The sequence below is a fragment of the Anser anser genome, assembly GCF_964211835.1.
Source record: "Anser anser genome assembly, chromosome: 1".
Taxonomy (NCBI): domain Eukaryota; kingdom Metazoa; phylum Chordata; class Aves; order Anseriformes; family Anatidae; genus Anser; species Anser anser.
In genome coordinates, this window is record NC_139720.1 from 59,534,743 (window position 1) to 59,551,708 (window position 16,966).

Consider the following 16,966-nt stretch of genomic DNA (forward strand, 5'->3'; position numbering starts at 1 on the left):
TGTGAGGATGCTAACACTGAGGGCATGAACACTGTTAGCCACTATTCACAATTTTAATACTAGCTTCATAGCTGTCACATAAATTCATTGGCAACTTCGGGCTTAGAATGGCAAGAGGGAACTTAGAAAAGAAAATGAAGTAGCATGTAAGGAAAAAGAAAAAAGAAATCCTAAGGGCAGTTTGCTATGGTATCTGCACTTGTTTGCAGGTGGTTTTTGAAACTATAACTACTGTAACTCCATGCAGTGTTCTGTAAAGTAGCTGTCACAGTGTTTTTTTTTTCAATCTATTACCCCAGCACACACACACTTTTTTTACAGTAGATAAAAATGCCTATAAAGGCTTTGCCCCAACCCTTTTTTTTTTTTTTTTTTTTTTTTGAAGGGAGTTGGAAGAAAAAGGAAAGCAGAGAAAAAGGCTTGTGAATGAATGGAAAACAATGCAGGGTCACAAAGCTGTCGCAACCAATGTCATAGTGGCGCTGCTGGGCAGGCTTACAGAGGACTTCTTGTTCCTTGATTTTTATGGTGATCGGTAGAACGCATGTAGCACTTTGCGAACAGGTTTAGGACAAGTGGCAAAGAAAAGGCTCTTCACAATAAACTCTTTTCTACAGCATTGGGAGCATTATGCCTGCAAACACCTGTGGTTTGCAAAGAGGGAGCTGTAAAGGGACACAAAAAATATATATAAATAGAGGGGCAAGACATTGTTTTCAAGTTACACTGCATGTCGCAATTGTGCACAATAGTGTGTTTTTTTTTAACTCATCTGAGACTACGGAGTTTAGAAAAGCCTCAGAAATATTACTGAATACAAATGCCAGCATTTAGAGGATGCTGAGCTTGGGAGAGAGAGAAATGAAATGAAAAGAGAAATGGAAAGATCAACCTAGTAATCCGTCAGGATATCAGTGCTGTTTTGAGGAGATGTGGCAGAAGCTAAGACTCTATTATTCCTCCTGAAGCGTGTCTCTGAAACAGCCACCAAATCCCAATGCCCTGCACATCAATGACCTGTGCTGAAGGTGGAGGAGTGGGCTTATTTATACCACGTACCCCAAGGGTGCCTAATCCTCGACTCTAGACTTTTTTGATACCTAGGTACTAGAAACCAGTTAAATGTGATTAGATTGTTAAATAACATCCCTTTTCCTCCTTAATGTTGGGATAAGGTAACAAAGTTTAATTAAGAGAACCTATGAAAATGCTCCTTGGCTTCATCAGCTTCGGGTTGAAGTACACATCGCTGCACCCCAGGATTTCTCCTGCTGTGAGTCAGAGCCCAAGAACTTCTGGAGGTAGATAATGTTTCCATGTTAGCACAGGCAGCTGTTTTCTTTCAAGACTTGTAGTGAAGGTGCTCACTAGCATCCAGGAGAATTCTGCCCAGGAAGAAACCTCTTCCTCCTCCCAGAACAGCCAAAGTTATAAGTTATTTCCTAAAATTAAAATGTTGTATAAAACAAACTTTCTTGCACTTAGAAAACATTAATATAACTTACTATGGTTCTCTAGATCCTTGTACCATCATCTTCTTCTGTATCCATCTCTCTCAGTCTTCAGTCTTAAACTTGCTCCAAACTTTTCCAGTGGTAATTATTGTCTTGATTAACTCTGTTGTTAATAATGAAAAGGAAAAAAGGAAAGGAAAGGAGAGGAGAGGAGAGGAGAGGAGAGGAGAGGAGAGGAAAGGAAAGGAAAGGAAAGGAAAAAGGAAAGGAAAGGGAGATAAAGACTCCCTAACAGCTCCCATACTTCAACCTACCTCTTCTAAATTATCAATATAATTATGTATGGTATTTGTACCAGTATTGGTGCACACGAAGGTAAGGAAATCAGAGTGCCATCACCCATCTGCTCTATGACTTTCCTCAGTGCTTGGAACTATCAAGTGTTGAGTCATTTGGGGACCTCTGGATTCAAGCAAGACTTTTTCAACTGGGGTACAAATGATTAAGGAAAGCAGGCCTTCAGATCACTTGAAACAGTGGCACAATTTTGGTGTTCTTCCTTTTGTGGTCTGTGGATCATTTCTGAGGGGCCCACAAAGTGAATGCTTGGTAGTTTAAGATTAGTATTCTGAGGCCTGTGACTCTGTGCATCTCTAGAGCCCTGCAGATAGGAAAAGGTTGGAAGTGACTGTGGTAAATGAGGAATTAAACAAACTTTAAATTTCACAGCAGTCTGGCTTGTCCTATTACACCTACAGTCCAAAAAATATATATATTTTTTCCAGTGGAACTCAGAGGGCCTTGACTCACTTAAAACTTCAGTGCAATCACTGAGCAAGGGCTTGCTACTCCAATTCTGGAATTTTCACCCATTTCAGCAAGTCTAATTGTCCCAGTTAAGTGTGCATCATTTAGACCTAGGGGATGTTCAGAAACACTGGTTGCAGCTCAGTCTCTGAGAGCAAGATATGGGGAAGCTTTCCTGTGAGTTTTAAATGAAATGTAGACATATGTGTTCCTCTCCCATTCTGAGTTAGATATGCTTATCTTAAAATTGGCAACTGCATTAATTACTCTGAATTAAATGGCAATCTAATGTCTTTGGCTAAAGCATAACCAAAAATACTGGTTTGGACAAACCTTGGGATTGTTTTCTGACAACCTGATTGTGACTGTGTGCACTGGTGGTAACACCGTCACTCCTAGATCCTAGCACGCAGCATCAGTTGGGTCAGGGGAGCATCTGCTGTTCCAAGTGTGTGTGGGCCTTCCCATAACAGGGTTGTGAATAAATGGCATTTCCTCACAAATTTAAAGAAATAGCAATGCCATGTGCAGTTAGAGACTTTAGCACCTTACAGATGTTATCAATGAATCTGTGGTTCTCTGATTCTTTTTGAAATGTTGATGCACTTACCTGCACTTTGTGATAACGAAGTTAAGTTTAGCAGGACCAGCAGAGAGTTACTGAAAAGGTGATATTTTGCCTGAAAGTACTTGAGAATTGATTGTGCAGGGTGGATCTGCTTTCAATGTGCTTTGCTAGTTGTTGCTTGAGCACGGACTGAGATTAAGATATATTCTTTGCCTTTTGATCAGTTCCAGGCACTTTTTTGGACACCCCTGGACCATACATCTTTCAGAAGTCCGCAGAGATGTATACTGTGGCTTATTTTGGTCAACTCGAAGTTAATCAGGCAATGAACTTTGTGTTCAAATAGATGTTGGCTTGGACAATTACAACATAATTAATTATTGCAGTTTATCACTTTGTAAATTACTAGTTTTCAGCCTGATCTGGGAATTTTTCACTGCTTTGTGTGGTTCGGTTAATGCAATCACATGTGAGATCTGGAGACCAAAACCTTTCAGGGTTATCCATCTGTATACTTTCATGTATAAATACTATTACTGCAGTCAATGGGACTAGTTAGAAATATAAAGCTACACATGGAAGTGTTTGCAGAAGTGAATCCTTAATTTGCCTTTGTTCATTATCAATTGCTTGGCATGATTTGGTATATATACACATACAATCACACATTCATATTTATATACAGGCATATGCACATAAGCAGAACAGTCTTCCTGTAATACTAAGGTAGAACTTTGCTTTCTTGAGCATAAAGCAAAGAATAAACCAAGCTTTTTGAAAATGGCTAAATAATGCTATTGTACTTTGTCATTTAATGTAGTAAAATGTCTACAGTAATACTTTTTTTTTTCTTTTTTTTTTTTTCAGTTCTCATTGGCTCTGGGGATTTTGCTGACTGTAGAAAGACTATTCTGGTTTGAGATAAAGTCTTCCTGACACTCAGAATATACCCTTTGACCTATATCCTCTGTTTCTGCTTTCTCATATACACGGTCTTCCTTTTGTTCATGACAAGGAAACAAATTAAAGAGATAGCAGGCAGTGTGAATTTTCAGCTCTGACAGAGTGTTGTAGCATCTTAAAATAAGATTATTGCTTTGAGAAAGGCAAGCAGTGTGCTTGATTCATCAGTCTGACAGCATGTACTAACTCAGTCTTAAAGATGCTCTTCTGGGCAAGAACAGCTACAACTGATCTGAATTTATCTCAGTAAGGAGGGCTGAGCAGATGCTACGGAGCTATCCACTATGTGGTTTTTGGATTCAGCCAGGTTTGTCAAACAGGGTTCATAAGTAAATAGTATTTCAATTTCGAAATAGGGCCCTGCCACATCCCTGGTAACTGCAGTCATTGGTTTCCGCATGGTGGCAACAGTCTGGTTGTGTGGAGTAAACTGACGAAGAGGATCCCAAGTTTTCTAATTGTTTCCTGTTCTGCACAGAACAGGGAGCCTATAAAAGAGCCGGGATTAAATCTGCATCTGAGCAAAACAAACAGCACCCATTTATTGTACACTGAAAGAAGCAGACTGGGTCTACTTTTTAGCTTTCACATTATTGTCACCATGCTACGAACACCATGGCTGCTTCCTTTGCACTGACAATTGAAAACTTCAATATTCCATACCTTAAAAATCTAGCGTTATAGTTTGTTGCATGGTTTTCCAGTCATTCATGTTGCTCCTCAGTAACTTAGCAATGACTAGTCCAGATATGCACACACCATATTGTTTTACGTGTTTGACTAGAACACTGACAGATTAATAGGAAGGGTAAATAGCTATGCACTCTGTGGTGGCTCAGTGTGGGCTGGCAGGATTGACTGCTGCCAGACTTTGTTGTATTTGCACAGAGGAAGCCACAGCAAAAGCCTGCTGGGGCAAGGTGACGTGGGTCATGGGTATTTGTTTCTCATCTCTATAGAAAACAATTGTCCTCTCAATGGAAGACAGCTTTTGGAAACTATGTGGTTCCACTAGTGGGGAAGCATTTGTACTTCCAGAGTGTTAAATAAAATGCAGCTATAGAGGGGCAGATGCATTAAGTGTCACCAGTACACTACACATCATGCACAAGAGTGTGGGTTCATACTCTGATAAATTATTTTCAACTATTTCATTGACTGAGTATTGTTTGTATTTTCATTGATATTTTTCTGACAATTTCTCCTATGCTGAATACTTTTTTTTTTTTTTTTTATGATATCAGTTTAAGAAGAGTGCAAAGGGATGAATTTGTCCATGAGATAACTACTTTGGTTATTACAAAAGATCATTATTTTACCATTTGCTAGAGCACCACCTAGGAATTTCATCTGAGATCACATCTTTACAGAATTATATGCCTTAAAACCACAAAATGACACTGAGTTTTTAAAGTGATTATTAGCTAGACAGACACTAAAAGTAGTATTTTTTCCTTATTTTTTAGTTGGAGATGCATCACAAAGACTATTTTAGACAGGTCAGATACATATTGAGCATGTTCGAGTCAGGAACACTGCATCTTCAGCAGTGGAGATGCTAGAAGGGCAAATTGGGATGATCAGGTTAGGTTCCTTGGGTGGACAGTGTTGGTTCCTCTCCAAGAGAAGAAGATCCTTGTGAAGATCATATGATCATATATCACCTGGATGCATATTAGGTAGCTTAGGTACTGTTGGTGTTACTGTGGCAGTTCAGCGCTGGGGGGGGGGGATGAAGAAAACACTGCTAGGCTGCCCCTCCTGCCACTCTCACAGTACCTAAGCTGGGTGCACAGGGATAGCTGGGGTGCATCCACAGCTGGGTAATCAGGCAAAACTGATGTCATCTCTAAAAGTCACAGAGTGCCCTGCCTGTGGCAATTTTAAGCCCTCTGAAACACAGACACAGATATGTGCCTTAACCTTCATCCTTTCCTACGTTGTCTTTGAGGATAAACCGGGTTCTGTCATGAGCTGCAAAGATGCAGGGACTTCCCACTGTGTCTGACCTCTGAAGAGTGTTGATTATATAATGTCAGGAACTTTTCTGCATATAAAGATTTGTGTAATGTTCACTGGTGGGATGTCCTGCTGTCTATTTGGTTACTGGATATGATTTTATTCTAGGTATGGTAGTGGCTGCATGCAGTGCTCTCGCAGTGTCAGCCTCATGCAGTGTAGGCATATGCCTAATATAATATTGTTTTGTCTCACATTCATACGGTTCATTTCCTTCAGGCAAAAAAAAAAAACAAACACGAGCAACATCCCCCCCCAACAATCTATCCCTAAGTTAACGTTTGCTTGGATTCATGAATCTCACTTAAAATATATTGTGATGATAATGCTTATGTGTCATTCTCAACAGTGCTGACAGCCCATAAGAAAATCAGTGGGGGAATCAATCCCCTATTGTTAAGATAATGTAAATACATAAAAAAGAGCATTAACTCCAAAATAGGAGGAAAGAGGCAATTCCTGTCCCTCCTTCCTGCAGTTTGTTTGACCCTTTCTTTGCTCCAGAGTAGCTATTTGCACTATAGCAAGGTGGCCATAAAGTACCATCAGTTTGAAAGCTTGGTGGCATGAGCAAGCTGCCATGGGGCGAAGCAGCGTGTGAGGCTAGTCAGCTCCCTGCTGAGCTTCCCTTACTGCCCAGTAAATACCAGAGAGCCTGATTTTCAGCGGAAGCTGCAGAAGCTACTTGCATTGCTTGCAGGGTAAAAGATCAAGCATGAGTGCTGTAGACAGTAATATGCTATATACTCAAGCTCTAGGTTGCCTCAGTGTATTTGTTTTGCATAGATGTGATCTCATTTGGTGCTGTTTTACAGTGACTTTGTAGTGGTTGAAAGGACTACAGAAGACTCAGGGATCCAGACTGGGCCCCAGACTTTTTTCTCCTCAAGTAGAATATTTGAATAGGTTAATGGCCACAATAAACCTGTGGACAGTTCAGAACCACATCATGATGTGACAGTGATTAGTTGTTGCCATTTGGTAATGGACACAAGACTCTCTTTTTCCCTCATTTACAATGACCTCGCCAGCTGTCACTGGGTCTTTTCAGCATATGCAAGGACACTGTGAGGCCTCCGTGCAATGGAAGAGGGTCTGATTTTGGGGTGTATTATGTTTTATTGAAACTTTAAATTTATTTGGGCAACATATATGTGCTCTGTTTATACATATATGTATAAAAACTCAGACAGTGCAGTCGTTGCTGCCCTAAACTTTGTCTTTCAAGGTTTCTGGGCTTTTAATATATATATTCATTTTTCTTAGTGGTAAAGGCACAACAAAACTGCAACATAAAAAATCTTTACGTTTATGGCTGGTGTGCCAAGCCGTGAAGTCTGTAGACTTCAAGAAATGTGAAGGGTGAAACAGTGTTAAATACGAGGATGCCTGTAGACAGTTCCTAACTCCCACCGCTGGCCTGCTACTGGAAACTCTGCACAGGTTTAATGGTGTTTAGTGTTTTTTATTCTCTGGTGCTTGCTGCAGAGACCCCCCTGCCTTGTCTCTGAGCAACTATTGCAGGTCTTTCTTCCTAATGTCTCCTTCCTGCGGGGTGGGCTCAAGCATCCCAGGAATGGCAGTGACTGCTGGGTCCATGCAGGGTGTACATGGCCCCAGGTGCTACTGAAGTAACCAGCTGAGGTAGGCATGTTATCATGGGAAAGCAAAATACCCTGGTAACAACCTTTAATGCTATATGCATCAGTTTTCACAGAGGCCATTGTAGAGGCTGCCCATGAAATTACGGTGTAGTTTCATGCTCCCTATGAAGACTTCTGTGCAACTGCTAGTACGGGCTGGTGCTGGCCCACAGCGCAAAGGGTAGCATTTTTATCCCAAATATTTTAGTGTCTCTAATGCTATAGTGCCTGCCAAAAATAGCTGTGCAGAAAGTGCCCTGGTGCCTTTGGCTGGACAAAGCATTGGCTTAAGTTCGTAGAATCGTAGAATATCTTGAGTTGGAAGGAACCCACAAGGATCATCAGGGCAAACTTCTGGCTCCACACAGGACTATGTAAAAATCAGATCATGTGTCTGAGAGTGTTGTCGAAATGCTTCTTGAACTCTAGCAGGGTCGGTGCTGTGACCACTGCCCTGGGGAGCCTGTCCCGGTACCTGATCACCCTCTCAGTGAAGAATCTTTTCCTAACCCCCAGCCTGACCCTCCCCTGTCCCAGCCCCATGCCGTTCCCTCGGGTCCTGTCGCTGTCCCCAGAGAGCAGAGCTCAGCGCCTGCCCCTCCGCTCCCCTCGTGAGGGAGCTGCAGGCCGCCATGAGGCCTCCCCTTGGCCTGCTCTGCTCTGGGCTGAGCAAACCAAGGGGCCTCAGCTGCTCCTCATACATCTTGCCCTCCAGACCCTTCAACATCTTCGTAGCCCTCCTTTAGAAACTATCTAACAGTTTTATGTCCTTCTTATATCGTGGAGCCCTAAACTGCACACAGTAGTAAAGGTGAGGCCACACCAGTGCAGAGCAGAGAGGTACAATCCCAGAAGAAACAGAAGTTGTATCTAATTTTACTGCTGTTATTGGATTTTCTTTACAGGATGTCTGCTGTAAAATTGACTGTTTTTCATGGACTTTATAAAGTGTTTCCATTGTTTTTTATGGAGAATCCACTCTATTTTACATTTTTGAGGCATTTCTTTTGTGTTTGCAAAAATAGATAACACAAACTGGTACTGTCAATGGTATCATGAGGAGTTAGGCATCCAGTCCCCATTGACTTTAAACAAAACAGTGCAGGGAGAATGTCTCCTGGTTTATATGAGCAAATTGCCACGAAGTACAATAATAATAATAATACAAAAAGACATCCACTTACCTTCTTTAATGCACTCACAATCCGCACCAATGCAAGGAAGAGTACAGCATGCTTCAGTACACAAGCTCAGTTGCTGCTTTCTATTGTACATTTAATAATTTAAGGCCAATAAAATACCCTGATAGAAGTCTCTTAGCTCTGGAAGACTCCAGACAGACACTGATGAGTTATGGGCAGGACTAAATCCATCATGTCAGTTTAATTGATTTATACTTATTTTACTAATGTGGCATTTTTGCATACTCCTTTCCAGGAAAAACAGGAATGTTAAATGGATGATTTACTTTCCTTTGAAAGTGTTTGCAAAAGCAGGGTATCCCACGGTGTATTTCAGTACCACTGTCTCAGTCTTGTCTGAGCCCGTATCAGAGGAGTTGCTGTGGGCACAGGACCCATATTCTGACCTGCTCATTGTGCAAATGGGTATGGCAGGGGTATGAGCTGGAGTACTGGCAGGAGAGAGGAAGGAGGGGAAGATTGGCTTGAAAGGAGAACAGGCATTGTAATAGTAGGAACAATATAATGTTTGTAAGAAGACAAGCAATACAGGTGTGCAATAGGAATTAGCCCAGATCACTGCCATGGTTTGAAAGATTCAGAACTGTGAAACATAAAATGATTAAAAACAACTTTGGCACATCTCAAATTCTCTTAACGATGTAGGTTGTTGTAGCCTCCAGAAATTGGTTCTGTCACCTTGGCTAGTCTCACTGCTGGAGTAGTCCCTCTTTATTGGTAGAAAAGGCAGCAGAAAGTGGGCCCAAAATCTAGGGTTCCCTTCAAATGTATGACAGAAAGACTGGTATAAAATCTACTGCGCCTAAATGATTCAGCAATTAAACCTACAATTAAGATAAAGGTGAAATCTAGAATCCCGGAGCAGAATCTTTAAGAATAACAAAAGGGATGCAAGTAAATCTGTCAGACAAAAAAGGCTTCGCAAAGTGGAAGATTAGTCTCACTTTAAGATGAATTATTTGGCCTTATTGTCACCCTTCGGCCTTGCTGGATAATGAATGTATGAGCTTATGTATTTTTGGAGCAGTAGTAGCAGAAGTCCCCATACCCTGCCAGTGGGAAGCATGTCCCTCCTAGTTCAGGCACATGGCTTCTGTATTGTGTGCTTGTCCTCTTTCAATAACTTACAGTGCCACTGGCTCCGGGTTTCATATAAATAATCCTAACGTCATTACCCAGCCCTTTCTGTCAATACGACGGTAAATGCTGACATCAAAAACACTTGTATCTTGAGAGCTGGCTCTTTGAAGCTAAAAGTAACCCTGTTCTTCTCCTGCAGAGCAAACATTATTGATAGTTTTCTGCAACAGCAGTTTGTACAAGTCCTGGAACAAAATCAAGATTTGTTGAAGAGGGTGGGTTACTATCCTTCTCAATTCAAGAGATATTTTTCAGGAGCTTGTATTTATTGCACTATGTCCCTAACTGAGGAGGCAGAACAGGCTGTTGTTTTGGAGGACCTGCATGCAAGCTACTGCCACTTATTTGTGCAGAGCCTCCCTGCACTGTGAGAAATGGAGTGGAGAAAATGTTGTGGTTAACAGGGAACCTGGAGCTGTGGGTACTGAGGACCCAATTTGGGTTTCTGCCTGGAACTCCCCCTGCTATTATTAATTGAAAATTTATAGTCGTGATATAGAAGTTCATTCAGACTGAAATTTCATGGAAGCAAAATTTCAGTTGAGAAGTACAGTGGATTTTTCATCTTCTCTTTTTACTTAAAAATTTTGAGCTTTCTTGCTATTTTTGAGCTGATTAAATATATATATATATCCTCAGTGGATTTTAATATTTCTTTAACTTTAAAATGCTCACAAATGAAATGATAAAAAAAAAACACACCATACAGCATCATCCAGAACAAGCATAAAGGCCAAGTTACAGGATCTTCTTATTTGCAGTGCCATATTCTTACTAGCAGTAATGATCTCTCAATGAATAGTTTACTTGGCCATATTGTGTCTCATGGGCATTGTTCAGTAGCTGTGGACACAGTAGTCAATTTATATGCTATCTAATTATTTTATACAGGATTTAATCACAGGAGTCTGTCTACACCGGCACTTGTTCTGGAATAGGGTCTAGGAAATCCCTTATTTCAAATAAAATATCTTAGCTCTTGTGCATTTTTATTCCATTCAGGGTTTTCATCAAAACTTGTGCTGCATGGGTAACCTGCTTCATGTACAAGCTCACTTTGCATTGTGTAGCCATGATGAGAGCTAGCTATAGAGACAGACAAGTCTGCCCAAAATGCCAGTGTTTTCACTGAGCAACCAGTTCTTAACATCTGGACAGTTTCATTCAAAGTCCAAAATCTTGCCCTTTTGCCACCACTTTGTTTGGTTATTGACTTTTCAGAACATAGGTTTGGTTGTCATTTCAACAAAAGCTAAATTTTTAAAAGGCAGATGTGATGAAAGTCTCTACTGAAATCAAAATCCAGATTTTCTGGAAAAAGATGGAAGTGAGCAACCAGAACTGCGACCTGCTTGGCTTATTGTGCTCCAGCTTTCTCTGGGAAGTGGGACCAAGGATGCTGTGCTTGCAGAACCCTGACACTCACCTGCATGTTTTCCCTCTCCTAAATTTACCTGCAGAGGTTATACACATTGCTCTGGGATCAGTCCTATAAATGCTGGGTACAACAACATCCCTGTTGCTCGAGTGCCCGAGTCCCCCAGCTGCCCACTGATGAACATGAGTCATGGATGAAGAGACAGGAAAATACAGGCAGCAGTTATAGATCTTTGCCAGTTTTCTGGTACTTGAAAGACCTGATCGAAATTTCTCATCCGACTGTCCCGAAGAAAGGAAAAACTCTTATCTTAAAGATTCATGATCTGAGCACCCGATAGGATCTGCCGTTTCCATAGAGCCAGGCCCTAGATTTCCCTTTAATGTAATTAAGCCTGAAGATTTATGAATACAACAGGCCAGAACTTGATCCATGTTCATTTTCAATTACTGCAGTGAAAGGCCTCCATCCAGATGTCTCTATTTACAGCATTCACACGGGCAGGACCAGGGGCCTGGGGGGGAGGGACCGCAAATTGTCACACTTGTTAATTCTTCACTGAGGACACTCAGCAGAGGTCTTGGCTTTGACCCCACCACAAAAGGCAGGGGTCCACTGGAGCAAGTGCATCAATGATGAGGGGGCTGACCCGCCGACCCGCCGGGGTTGCTCCCTCCGCTTTGTAGGTATTTGGGTAATAATGGGGGTTCATTCCTTATTTTTATTTCTGTTACAGTGCCGGGGCTTGGAAAGAAAGAGAGGAGCTCTGATGTGAAAGACAAACATACATAATGAGAGGATCAAGCTTCCCCTGGCAACAGTAACTACTATGAAATGCTACAGGGGAAATACACAGTACTTAGTGACCCACATAATCAGGCCTATTTTGGTAGCATTGTTTTATTTTTCTTTTGAAGCTTTTTTTTTTTTTTTGTATGTTCTCAGATCCATAATTTTGTTCTAGGAGCAATATTTGGGCATAGTGTCTTTTCTCTGCTACCAGACCTAGTCTAATGCTCTAGGTAGGCTTTTCGTCACGCGCGTGGCTGCTGGTACAATACCAAGTATTGTGCTGTCTGTATGCGTTTTTATTCCAGTTCCTCAAGGCTTCTGACAGACTCATGCTAGACACCTTTTTTTTTCCTTTAAAAATGCTTAAAGAAAAGTAACTGAAGTGTCACTGTAAAAAGAGAGCTGCACCTTTCAAATATCTACACAGAGCTGGGTGCTTTGTTCATATTCAAAAAAAGCTAGTGAAACATTGTGTATTCCTAAAAACAGCCGTCTCTCTCATAATGGTGTTTCTATTTTCACAGCACAAGGAACAAGACTGTGATAGCACAGTGTTGTTTCCACTGAACTATAATTGCATGTCATAAATTAAAATATCTTCATTAAAGCAAACCCTTTACAAATTTTCCAAAAGGCTAGATTATTTCTTGAAATAACAGAAAATGTTCCACTCCATTAGCATTTAAAAGAGATTTATTTCTTTTGCCTTCTGAAGCTGTAACTTTTTGGCTTGAAGATAGGTTTAGAGGTTTTAAGGGATCTGAACAAACTCTGCAAATGTGAAATTATGAGCAAAACCAGAAACCCAAAGCATCCTCTCCACTTTCAGACAGTGAATAAAAGCTGTGCAAATACTGCCCAGGAATGGCTGCTATAGTTGGAAAAGAAAAACTAAAAGGAGGAATGAACGGCTGATGCTAGGAATTTTTTTTTTTCAGTCCCTTATCAGGATGATGTTGAGAGTTTCCTGAAAAAAAAGAAAAAAAAATGAGGACAAGCTCAGTAATTGTGTGCCGCTAATTAGGATACCCATATTGAAATATATGTAATACAAGGTTGAATCCTTCTCAGTTGGCTTCAGAATTAGAATTTGAATATGATTTCTACTTAGCTATTGCTCTCACTATCAGGTACATTTTAGTTTTAGTCTTACAGCCTATTTCAGGCTTAGAGTCTCTTAGCAGAATTTTCACCTTGGACTTACTAAGCCTTGTGGCTCTAGGTTTCAGTGCAACATGTGTTTCTGTGGTGAGGTTCCTTGTTCTCACAGATGGATTGCACTCCTGCCTGGCAGAGCAATGCACACCCAGCATTTCAGGGCTCTACACTGGGCATGCTGTTCTTGCCCATCTTTTAGGGAGAGTCCTCTTGTTATGCTCCTGGTGCCCCAACCATGGCAACTGCTCTGAGGAAAGCAGCTACAGAATATCAGGGAAGGACCTGGTCATTCAAAAGGCTGAACAACAATAAAGAGAAGAACAGATAATATTTTGGTAAAAGAAAATTCAAGATTTTTGCTGCTGCTTATGGCCAGGAAGAGGAGATCAGAATCCTCAACAGGAAAACTTTTGTTAAACTGATCTGGTGCAAACCATCATGGCAACAGAGATGATAAGAAGGAAGATTAGAAGCATTTCTTCCTATCAACCATCCAGTTTTATGGGAAGGATTGGTCTGATACCAAATCCTCTTTCTAACTATAATTTACAATTTTCGTATGAAACAACTATTTTACTTTCACAAAGAAAGACAAGGATTTCTTTTATGAACTAACAAGTGGAGTTGAAGGTATATGGCTTTATCTTGGTGTACTCATCGATTCTGTTCTTACTTCTCTTGTGGTCAGGAGAAAGGTTCAGCCAGTGATGGCAAATCTTTCCATCAACATTAAAAACATCTGATCATATCTTACAGTGCACCCTATACTCATCCATTGGGAATTAGGCCAATGAAGGGCATTTTGGAAGACACTCCAATGGCCTCTGATTAACAGCTCCAAGTGTAGAGAAGTTCCTTGGGTGAAAGTATCTAGTTGTAGTTTCCATGCCATCTTGCTCAGCTGTTCTCTGTATTTTGTTTTGTTCTGTGTAAGTCATCCTGAAAAAATTTAGGGAATTGTTATTTCATGTAACAATAGCAATTCCACAATTTTACTTATTTCTGATTAAAAATCATTGACAGAAGAAACACCTGGTTTGAATGAAAACAGTAAGATGAATATGCTGGAAAATAAGGTTGTTGCATCCTATTTATAGGAGTTATTTTACTAGCAGATACTTTAAATTTCATGTTATTTAATACCATAATCAAACATGATCACATTTTGAATAAAGAAAGTAAAAGCCAAGCAAAATTCGCCTTTCTCCCCTCATGGAGAAGAGATCTTTTTCTCTCATGTGGGGATTTGGGGCAGTGCAATTCAAGTTCCTCTTTGGTGGAGGAGGGATTTGAAGCCCACTGTGTAGGCCACAGCTAGGAAATTGTATGGCATGGTTGAAACAGTCCTGGGGCAGCTCTCTCCCCAAGATTCACTTTTATTAATATTAAGTTTTCTATGAGATTATTTTAGAAGCACAGCCATGATGAGATGAGTAGAGATGTGCTGATTTACGTCAATAAAAATCCTGTTGTAGTTGTCTTTTTTTGCAAGTAACAATTGTCTTACATCTCAGGAGTTCAAAATATGTGTTCCAAGGCTTGACATTTAACAAATTGTACATTTTTTTATTAGGTAGTGAACATGAAGTATCATTATATTGTAATTGCAAGAAATAAATATTTTGTGGGATCTCTCCTTCATCTTTTTCATAACATATTGAGACACTCTTTACTTATTTTTATACTATTTAGATACATTTTCAAAGGTTTTGTTCTGAAATATATTGCATCAGTGCACTTAAAATTTAAATGCTAGTGTAGGTAGTGTAGTCCATCTTCTTTAACCTTGTGCTGGTGGATGAGAAGTGTTCTGCTGAGGAAGGGCTTGCATTGCAAGCCTGCCAGATCTTCAAAGGGAGACACCTGTTCTGCCTCCTCCTTCCACTGAGACCAGTTTGCATTTTGGGACCTCTTTGGTTCTGGTCTGTCTCACCCACGCACTTATGGAGGGCTCTGGATTTGGCTCAGTGTCTGCTGGGAAGACTGTGGGGTAAAAACAATAAAGGAAAAGTGCTTCTGGGGTGTGAGAGGAAGGAAAACTCCTACTGTGTTTCCTCCCGGCCTCTGAGGATATCCCAATATATCAATACAGATAGTGCCCACATCAATATTCTTCTGTAAAAAGTTGGAGTGCCACATATACCCAGGTTTTATCCATGGGCTTAATCTGGGCTTGGTTGGCTGGGCAGTGGCACTGCTCTTCTTAGAGATGGAGGCGCACATATCCTTTGCAGGTTCAGAGCCAAAGCTGATGGGTCTGTAATTGCATCACTTCCTTGCACAGTTGAATTTACCACTTGGCAAAATGGCCTGAGATGATGTAAGCTGCTTTGTTAATAAGACATAACCCTCCCTTTTCTCTCATACCCTCTTGAATTCTGCTCCAGGGATGAATGAGTTCATCCTAGATAATCTCAGCAATGAGATCTGGTTGCTTAACTCTTCTTGGAAAGACAGCATGGAGGCCTGAGAGTGGTAAGAAATTATGATTTACTGCCAGCACTTCTGACTATTGCCAGTACATAGTCTGTTTCCTAAGTGGTCCTCTTTCTTCATTAACCACAAACAGTAATGGTATTTTGAACTTTTGTATACAGAACAATTTTGATTTGTTCTTCTACAAAATGTTAGTTTCTCCTTATTGTTATCAATCCTTTAAACAACCGACCCTTATGCCTATAATCAGATTTATTGGCTTTCGTCAGGCCTCAATATTATACGGTCCTCATTCAGTTTATCATTTACAGGGTGAGCTCACACCCTTGTTAAAAATACCTGAGAAAAATCACTTGGCTACCATTGGCACTGTGTGGGTAATATTCAGTCTGGCATTTATTTATTTTTGCCACTGCACTCTGCCTCTCTGAAGCTTTTGAACATTATGTCTCAAACCACGGCTCAGAAGGTTAAGATACACTTCCGAAGTACCAGCAAAGACACCTATTTTGCTTTCTTAAGCAAAGCAGACCAAGTCATCTGCTCTGCAAGGTATAAATGACCTTCTGTTGCAGGGAAGAAGAATGATGTATTATTTTCAGAGGAACAAGAAAATTCTTATACTGACCAACTGCTTAGTATGGTGCTTTGGTCATTCTTTTTGGAAAAATATTTTGAAGCAATTCGTGCTAAAGAACTCCGCTTTAAACAAGGTGAGTGTGAGCTTGAAGATCTTACTTACAGACTCAAAGTCTTGTAAATCCCAAGATGTTGTAAGCATCTTTAAAATAACCTTGAATCCAGCATCATGAAAACATGAAATGCATTTTCTTAACTTCTGCACTGAACAGTACAGAGTCGTAGAGGACTGTTTAGTCTTTCTTTTAAGTACCTTTTTCCTGACTTAGATGATCTGTGCTTTTTTTTTTTTTTTTCCAAAATGCATATTTTTATTAAAAAGACCTGATACAGTAGGTAGAACCACAACTTCTCCCATTTGCATTTTATGCCATTAATGTAATATAATCGTTGTCGTAAAGATGGTTTTAGCTTGTTCCCTGCATAGGGCTGGGACTTTGTTGCCATGTTGGTGTATAATAGATACCAGTGCTCTGTTCAATATTCAATTGTGATATGAAAGTAAGAGCTAGAAAATTAAAGTAATTAAAGTTGAAAATCCCCAATGCAACTTCAGTTTAACTGAGATGCTGTTGCTCACTTGTATTTTGTTTTCCTCCTTGTGGGTTTGATAAATGAGGCACTTGCCGCACTAGTCAAAATTTCGAAGTGCGTGTTTTGCTGTGAGGTTTCAGACTAAGTTTATTTGCTGCCTAGGTAACAAATCCAGATGTGACACTTCTCTGTGTATTTTGCTGAATTATGTGGAACAAGCTGAAGACAAACAC

General features: G+C 40.4%; 1 long non-coding RNA gene across 1 annotated transcript; it reads right to left on the reverse strand.

The window, feature by feature from the left end:
- Window positions 1-398: 398 nt before the first annotated feature.
- LOC310887081 lies at window positions 399-8,761 on the reverse strand. The gene is made up of 2 exons (XR_014575647.1): window positions 8,639-8,761; window positions 399-1,617 (listed from the first exon to the last, which is right to left on the reverse strand). It is a non-coding gene; the product is annotated as an uncharacterized lncRNA (long non-coding RNA).
- Window positions 8,762-16,966: the final 8,205 nt, after the last annotated feature.